The sequence below is a fragment of the Populus euphratica genome, unplaced genomic scaffold, assembly GCF_000495115.2.
Source record: "Populus euphratica unplaced genomic scaffold, PopEup_1.0 scaffold256.1, whole genome shotgun sequence".
Taxonomy (NCBI): Eukaryota; Viridiplantae; Streptophyta; class Magnoliopsida; order Malpighiales; family Salicaceae; genus Populus; species Populus euphratica.
In genome coordinates this window covers 352,205-360,808 of record NW_011499987.1, presented here as the reverse complement: position 1 = coordinate 360,808, position 8,604 = coordinate 352,205, and the positions used below count along the sequence as shown (strand labels likewise).

The 8,604-nt window shown below is 25.1% G+C and overlaps 1 long non-coding RNA gene across 1 annotated transcript; it reads right to left on the bottom strand.

Annotated features, from left to right (window-relative positions):
- Window positions 1-7,521: 7,521 nt before the first annotated feature.
- LOC105140182 (uncharacterized) lies at window positions 7,522-8,604 on the bottom strand. The gene is made up of 2 exons (XR_845142.1): window positions 8,528-8,604; window positions 7,522-7,921 (listed from the first exon to the last, which is right to left on the bottom strand). It is a non-coding gene; the product is annotated as an uncharacterized LOC105140182 (long non-coding RNA).

The following is an 8,604-nucleotide window of genomic DNA, read 5'->3' as shown; positions in this document are numbered from 1 at the left end:
TTAAGGATCATATTTGATATAATCAGTAAATAATGATATTTTTAAATTTTTCACAACTTCCAAAAAGTGTTTTCAGTCCCAATTTTTCAGGAAAACACTTTCTTGAAAACCAAGCCAAATTTTTCTTTGACTAGAAAGTGCTTTCCATTTACCAACTTTCCTAACAGCAAACAAACACAAGAAAGTTTGAAACGTGATTTTCCAGAAACCACTTTCTGGAAAACAAACACAAGAAAGTTTGGAAAGTGTTTTTTCAGAAGCCACTTTCCGGAAAATAAACACAGCTAAAAAGGAAACCACTTTCCTAAAAATCAAGTCAAATTTTTTTTGATTGAAAAATATTTTTTGTTGACCAGAAAATATTTTTTGTTGACCAGAAAGTGTTTTCCGTTGACTGGAAATTATTTTTTATTGATCAGAAAATATTTTTCATTGACCAATTTTCCTAATGATAAACAAACACGGGAAAGTTTGGAAAGTGGTTTCCCGAAAACTATTTTTCAAAAAACAAACATGACCTAGACTATTTGTTTTTTATTTAACTACTTGGTGCATCTAAGTTGTGTCACGGCTAGTTTTTCAAGTTAATTTCTAAAATAAAAAAAATTGTTGGCATCATATTTGGTTTTTGTCATCATAATTTTTTTAATGAAGAAAATAAAAATGACATGTATGCTTAATTAAAATGAAATGAAAAATATATGAATTAATAAATTGAAACAAGAGTTGTTAATATTAATTAAATATTAAAGCAAGAAGTTGATATTTCTTGGAAGAAGAAAATGATAGATACATATGCAAATATTTTACTTTGTCTATCATATCCATTTTATACATTTGTTTTAGTTATCTTAGAGGTTAGTTTTTATCACTATGTAGAAATGATTTTAATTTTATATATATGTCATACAAATACAACTTATTTATCTAAAATCTAAGTGAAAATTCTTTAATAATAAATTGCAATAATATATTCAAAGTATTATTAAGTTATAGAAAGAATTCAAAAGATTGATAACTATTTTAAAAAATAAACTAAATAATTTAAAAAACTAAGAAAGATGATATTAATTAAAATTTAAAATTTAAAAAATAATTAATGAAATTTAATGGGAGAGGTTAGCTCATGCGCTTGGCCAAAAATAAAAAACATTTGATCCATGCACATGGTGTAGTTTTTTTTGTATTTTAAGAGTGAATAATGTGTTATTTGCTATAGTTATTTTATTTTAATAGATGACATGATATTTACTTAAGAATATAAAAAAAAATATTAATAGAATTTCAGATCAAGATGTAAAAACCAGAAATAACATGGCCAAATATGTATATTTTAAAACTTGCAGGATGAAATTGAATTTTTCTATCCCTTTTGAAAGATAAATATGTTTTTATTTTTGTTGTTGTTGTTTTTATTAATTTTGATCTTTTTTTATTCCTATTTCATAAAATCAAACTTTAATTTAACATTTGAATATTTTATGACACAATAAATATGCAAGAAAATGCAAATAGAAACAAATTTTAACACATAAAACCAAGCATCATAACTTTAAAGTATGAAATTGAAAATAAATAAAGTTCAGTGATCGAAATACAAAAATAAAATAAAATCAAGAACCTACAAGGAAAAAAAATGACAATGAATAATGATGGAAGATGTCACGCGTGTGTTACATCACAACGATCATTCTCTTTGACATGATCTTTAAAATGTGTGAAATGAATAAAGAATTTTTATTTTTTATCAGTAAAAAAAAATCATCATCTAATATTTTAGTTATTAAAAACCTTAACTAATTTCAAAGTCTGAAAAAAAGAATTGGTTGTATAATTATTATTAAAAAAATAATTTTTTAAATATAAATTTATCATGATAAGAAAAGAAAAAAGTTTCAATCCAAGAAGAAGAAAAATTATGTCTCAATGTTGTTCAGATGTCTTTATAAAAAAGAACAATTGATAATATGAGCTATTTTTAAAAAACTTATATATATATATATATATATATATGTTATAATTCAAAAAATTATGTCAACGATATTCAAAAAAATTAATGAATTATGTCATAATTCTCAATAAAATTAGAGTTTTAACATCATTGAAATAATTTATTATAAAATATAAAAATAAAATAATAAATTTAAAAAAGATGAAATACCACATGCATCAAGATTTAGACACACCTATGCTTATAAGCCAGGGTTGCATGCCTAGCTTTTAAAATGATATTAGGTGCCCATGACCTCTAACATAAAAGCCCAAGCTTTCCTAGTCTTTTATGTGTGCGTATTATCAACTTGGAAAAATAACGAGTTGTTCCTTGTAACAAATTCTCGTCATAAAAAATTAGGATCTAGATTTTAGAATTATCAAAACTCAAAATTTCAACCTATTTTCACCTATAAACATATAAAAATATTATATAAATCTAAATAATCTCATTCCAAACCCTATAACATGTTACAATTAGTATAAAAATTCAGAATCAAATAAAAAAACCTTCATAATTCTAATCTATTTATTTTGACATAATGAAAGACTCGAACCACTTTAATTGAACTTCTTTCTTCAAGACAAACATACTAATATCAAGGTCGACTTTTATTGTGGCCGATTGAAAGTCTTTTCAACAACTTTCTCACTTCTTTCTCAGCTTTCAAGAATTTAAACACAAGATTAAAGTCTTAGGACCAAAATATTAACATAAAAACCAAAACGGATCAAACATGTAAAAAATCAAAATGGATCAAATATGTAAAAACTTGTACTTTTAAGACATACATTGATATCCACAATGCTTTTCTCTCTACGTGAACAAAGGTTTATGAACATTAAAAACAATATTTTTAATGATTAAAAAAGAATTAAAAAGAATTTTTGAAGAGAACTCAACCTTAAAAGAGTTTTTTAAAAGATGAAGGGATGAAATTAAACAAAATAAAAAATAGTAAAAAAAATAAAGACCAAATTTGATATAAATACGAAATAGAATGAAATGCCGTGGGATAAAATAAAAAAAAAACATTAATGAAAAAATAAAATTTAAAACAAATAAAGAGCAATAAAAATAAAGGTCACAATTGAATTAAGAAAAAAAATGGAGTACCACTTTTAGTTTTGGTTGGGATTGCACATTTTTCAAGAGAAAAAGAGAGGGGGAAAAAAAAGAAGTAAAAATAAAATTGTTGTGTAGCCATAATGAGAAGCCTTGCATGTGTTGTCCTTATTGACCCACCTCCAAGTGTATCGTCGATTAAGACAATAATTACTAACTTTTGGCCTCCAGGAGACATCACCTCATAACCTAAAAGGTATGGACACCTCTCATATGCATCAATAACTTTTCTCTTTTCTTTTCTTTTAATTTAATTTATTAAAAGATCCAGGTGTCTTTATCCCCGTGATATTAACAAAAAATTCATAATAAAAAGGTCCAAAAAAACCCTTTTACTAAAGTTTTTTTTTTTTTATTATTTCTAAGGTGCCTTAGTAATTACATTGTGCTAAGAAAGATAAAAAAAATACTCTTGCTCAAAAAGTTAAACAAACTTAACTTTTAATGATATTTTAGACATTACATCATGCAAATAAAATGTTAATATATTGTTATATACCCATTCAATCTTGTAATAACAAATGATCTCATGGGAATGAAAATTTTTTCTCAGGAAATACGGTATATGATTTCAATCATGAAAGGCAAAATGGTGATTTTATTAGGCAAGTTCATAGTAAATTGTGAGTGCATGAACAATGAATTCTTAATCAGTTTTAGCTTTTGTTTTAATAGGTTAATATCTTTCTTTTCTCATGTATAATTAAAATTTTATAGTACTAAACTGTAAGGCAACATTAAGTTATTATCTTAAGAATATAAGAGACAAAGACAATGAAAATGGAGATGGAGGAGATAAGATGAAAAAAAGAAATCAAAGCAGAATGGTGTGGTAATGATATATAAGATAAAATGAATGTTTATAACATCTTTAATTTTTCATTTATGAAATTCAACATGCATATAAATAATAAAGTTGCCATAAATTTTTATTTTTTGAAAATTTTGGTAGCATTTCATCTATTCAATAACATTATCAAGTTATTGACATCATCAATACTTGCATCAAATATCCTTTTATTACATATTCAATTATCATGGATATTTTTTATTGATCATCACAGTCTCATTTAAACTAATTTGATTTACATATACTTTTTATATTTATTATATAACAAAAAAAATATTTACAATGTATTACTAATTATCTTATGAAATTAAAGAAATTATAACTATTTAAATTAAGGGAAATATAAAAACATCACATTCCAATTAATTAATAAGTATTTACTAATAAAATTACATGTCATCACACATCAACTAGAAAATTATTTATAAGTTCAACATTCAACATCATCATTAAGTTACTAACTTTTCTATCCTAATAAATTAATCCAAAATAGAGTTAAATTACTTCCTAAACTATAAAAAAAAGAATTAGATGAGCAATCCATTCTATTTTGGACAAGTCTAGAAAGAACCTATAACATATAACATATATTTACATATATAATTAGTAAGATACAATATCTGCATTAAAAAATATTTTATATCATAATTGTATTTCTTTTTTATCATTAAATAATTTTCAGTCTTTGAATCTAACAATATCTCCTTTTTTATTATCCTTTGATTATCAATACCAAATATTCATAATATTATTGATAATTCAAATTGGTGATTTACCCCTACCAACATCTTGTATATTTATCATTATCAACTTCTCCATCCCTTAATTGACTACTTAATTTAAGTCAATATCAATAGATATCATTAATTACCCCACTTAATAATTAATTTACATTAATAATGATATTGATCATTATTATCAGTCATTTTCTTTCTCAAGAAAATGACTAATCAATTTGTGTCAATATCAATACCTTTGATATCATTAATTATCTATACTTGATAATTAATCCATTTCAACAACGATATTTATTGTTATCACTAGTCATTTTTTTTTTAAAGTGACTTATCAATTTATATCAATATTAATACCTTTGATATCCTTAATTATCCTTACTTAATAATTAACATATGCCGACAACGACATTCATTGTTATCATCAATCACTTTTTTTCTCAAGTGACTAATTAATTTATTCTATTTATTATAATATTACTATCATTTGTCATTCTTATTTTGAATGACCAATTTACTCTCCACTTTCCTTAATATAAATCATTTTTTTTATTACGATGAATCTATTATGATTGATATTAATTTTTCTACTATCATTATTCTTCAAGTTTTTTGGATAACTAATCCAATTTCCTTCTTCTACAATCTTTTCTTTCACTAAATTATTATAATCTAACCCTTTTACATTAATTTAAAAATAAGACAATAAATAATTAAAAGATAAAACGCATTACTAAATTATTAATTTTAGGCTTTATTGTACTTGCTTTATGCACGTAAAGGTTTGAGCCTCTTGTTTAAAGCCTTCTTACAATGATACCTTTTATTATACCATAATCAATATTATCAATATTTTCATAAATACAATTAGGGATCTTACTTGACCCCTCATTTTTTATCTCATAAATATTCAATAATTTTCAATAAATAATTTCATTCTTACATGTATTTCTTATCATAAATTTGATCATTCTTTTCCCAACAATTACAAAATAATCAACTTTTTTTAATAAAATTTATTACAAATTTCCAATTCTTTTCTCTCAATTCTTCACTCGATTGGCCTTAAAGACCCCCCTCTCTCTCCCTTTTAGGTATTATATTTCAACCTAATTCAATTACAATTAGTTTAATTAAACCCCTACCACTCATCATTTTTATCAAAATTTCAAACAAAATCCACTCCTCCTTCTCTCCCTCCCTAGCTGAATATGTGTGTCCAAAAAAGGGAATGATTTATTTTAAATTTATACCATTTCCTCACTAATCTAATCTTTATTCATACTTTTAAACTTGATTCTAACAACAATAATTCTTAAAATCATCATAATAATAATAATTCATTCCTTTTCATAATACACAAACATCATTATAAACCTTAACCTTAATATGCTAAAATTCATAAAACCAAATACAATAAAAGTTCTTATCTTGAAACAACAAAGAATCAAAGAGAATTTTGGAAGAAAATTCAAACTTTCTTTCACCTTTATTTTCCTCTTTTTCTACACCAAAGTTTCTCTTCTAAATCCTCTAAGTCACTCATTTTTCCTCTCTAATCACTCTCTCACCTTTTTTATTTCTTAAAACCATTACTTTTTAGGGAATTTATCAAGAAATTTGGAGAAGATTTTCAAAAAAACAAACTCCCTTTCTTTACCATGCAACCAGCCCAAGGAGAGAGAAAAAAGAGTATTTATACTCTTTATTTTGTTTATTTATAAATTAGTCCCTAAAGATTTTAATATCTTTTAATTTGACCCTTCATTCTTTTAACCAATTTTAAATGTTACACCAAACTTTTTATTGTTTAATTCACTTATTAATATCCCTTTAAAATAATTATCATTGAAAATATATTTTTATATTATTTTTTTAAACTAGCTTTTACACTTTATCTATATCTTATTTGGTTATGATGGATACGACATAATAAAATATTAAACCAAAGTCTATTTTATCTTTAATATACATTACTTACAAATTTACATATTCAAAATAAATAATTAAATATTATTTTTTTTACTTTACTTTTTAATAATATTATAATAACCTTAATTATAAAACTCTAATTATCCCTTCATATTGATTTAAGACCTGAATGACTAGGGGCTTAGACTAGTCTCAATTTAAGAAAATATGAAAAAAAGATTGATATAATCTAACATGATCAAAAATCCAAGTTGATTTGTAACCGATCAATCCAAGATAAAACATAAATAAAAAAATCTTTGGACTTTGTTTTGAATTTTTTTGGTCAAAACAAAGTTACTTCAATTGTTTTTTTCTTTTTCTATTGACTTAAGTTAACTCAAGTTTACTCTTTCAACTCATATCCCCAGCCTTAACTTAGATCAACCATCAAGTTGAGTTAAAAATTTATAATAATAGTCATTTTATTTTTATATATCTTAAATGAATAAATTTGAAATTAAAAGTTTTTTACAATGATAATTTAGAAATAAAAAATAATTAATATTATAAAAATATGTTTTCTCTATATCTCATATTTTAAAAATATAAAAATTCACTATAAAATTATTTCAAAGACAAAAAAAAATTATTTTTCCAAATACATTTTTATCTTCATCGTCTTTTTTTTTCCTGTTAAAAAATAGTAATCAAATACTACATAATAGCTATATACTTACATTAATGTTGCAGAGAAATAGCCAAAGAAAGAAAATCGTATTTTATTCCACAAAAACAATAAAAATTATCTTTTCCATTAAAAATTATTTTTAATTTTTTTCTTTCATGCTTCTCACCTCTTTATGTTGTATCCAAGTATCATAGAAATTATCCTTTAAAACCTAGGGTTCCGCATCAATGTGTAGCCTTCAAAGAAAGGTTTTCTTGACATAAGTGTGATGTGAACTTGTGCAATTACCTGACTAGAGCTGGGAGAGTTTGAGGATCTCAATTCTCAATATACAAACCAAGGCCTGACCATGGATGCCATTTTCTTTTCCAAGAACTGGATGGTTGTCGAACAATTTGGCTTTTGCCGTTAATTTTATGTACATATAAAGTCTGTCTGCTCCTACCTACGCTTGTTCATCTTGTAGCTTCGTAGCGTTGTAGCCTTGTAATAGAGGGACCTTCTGGGCACACGAGGATTCCGGCTTAGCAGCATTGCAATCATCACCCAGCTCTTCTTTGGCTTTCCCCCACATTACGGTGTAAAATCCAATAGATATAATTGTTGCTCCGATCAAACTGCAAAATACAGGATAGAGTTTGCAAAAATTCACACGAAATAAAGAAGCTTTGTGTTTTTCTTGCATACATCTCAAAGTTGATGGAGATTATGGAGTTAATTATAATTTGGTTTGTAGTTTAACAGAACTAATCAATTAATCCTTACTATTTGATTATTTTTTAAATTACATGGACTTACTCAATAGTTTCAATAACCTACAGGGACTAAGGTATAGTTAATTCTGAGACTTTGTGCTCTCTTGATTTTGCGGGACGATGAACTCAACAATATGCTGTATGACGCTGTACTAGAATCGTTTTCAGGGATGAATTAAACCTTCATTAACAGAAACAATAAACCAATTGGAAATGTTCTCTCTCTCTCTCGCTCTCTTCTTCGACTCTAGATTTTCTAGTTGAATTACTCCTATAATGAATTTTATTATATTTGTCAATAATGCTAGCCAAAGGTAATAATATTTCTATATATTTTCAAAGGGAAAGAAGGAGGAGCAAAAATCAATTTTCTTTATGTATTTTCATGCATGTCGATCACGAAGCTTAGAGTGGAGCAAGCTATAGCTGTGTTACTGTATATAAATAAGGTTGAGAGATTTGGCAAACCTTCCGAGATAAAGAGTATCACCAAGGAACATGACGCCCATCGCAACAGCAATGGCAATCGACAATGGCTTGAACAT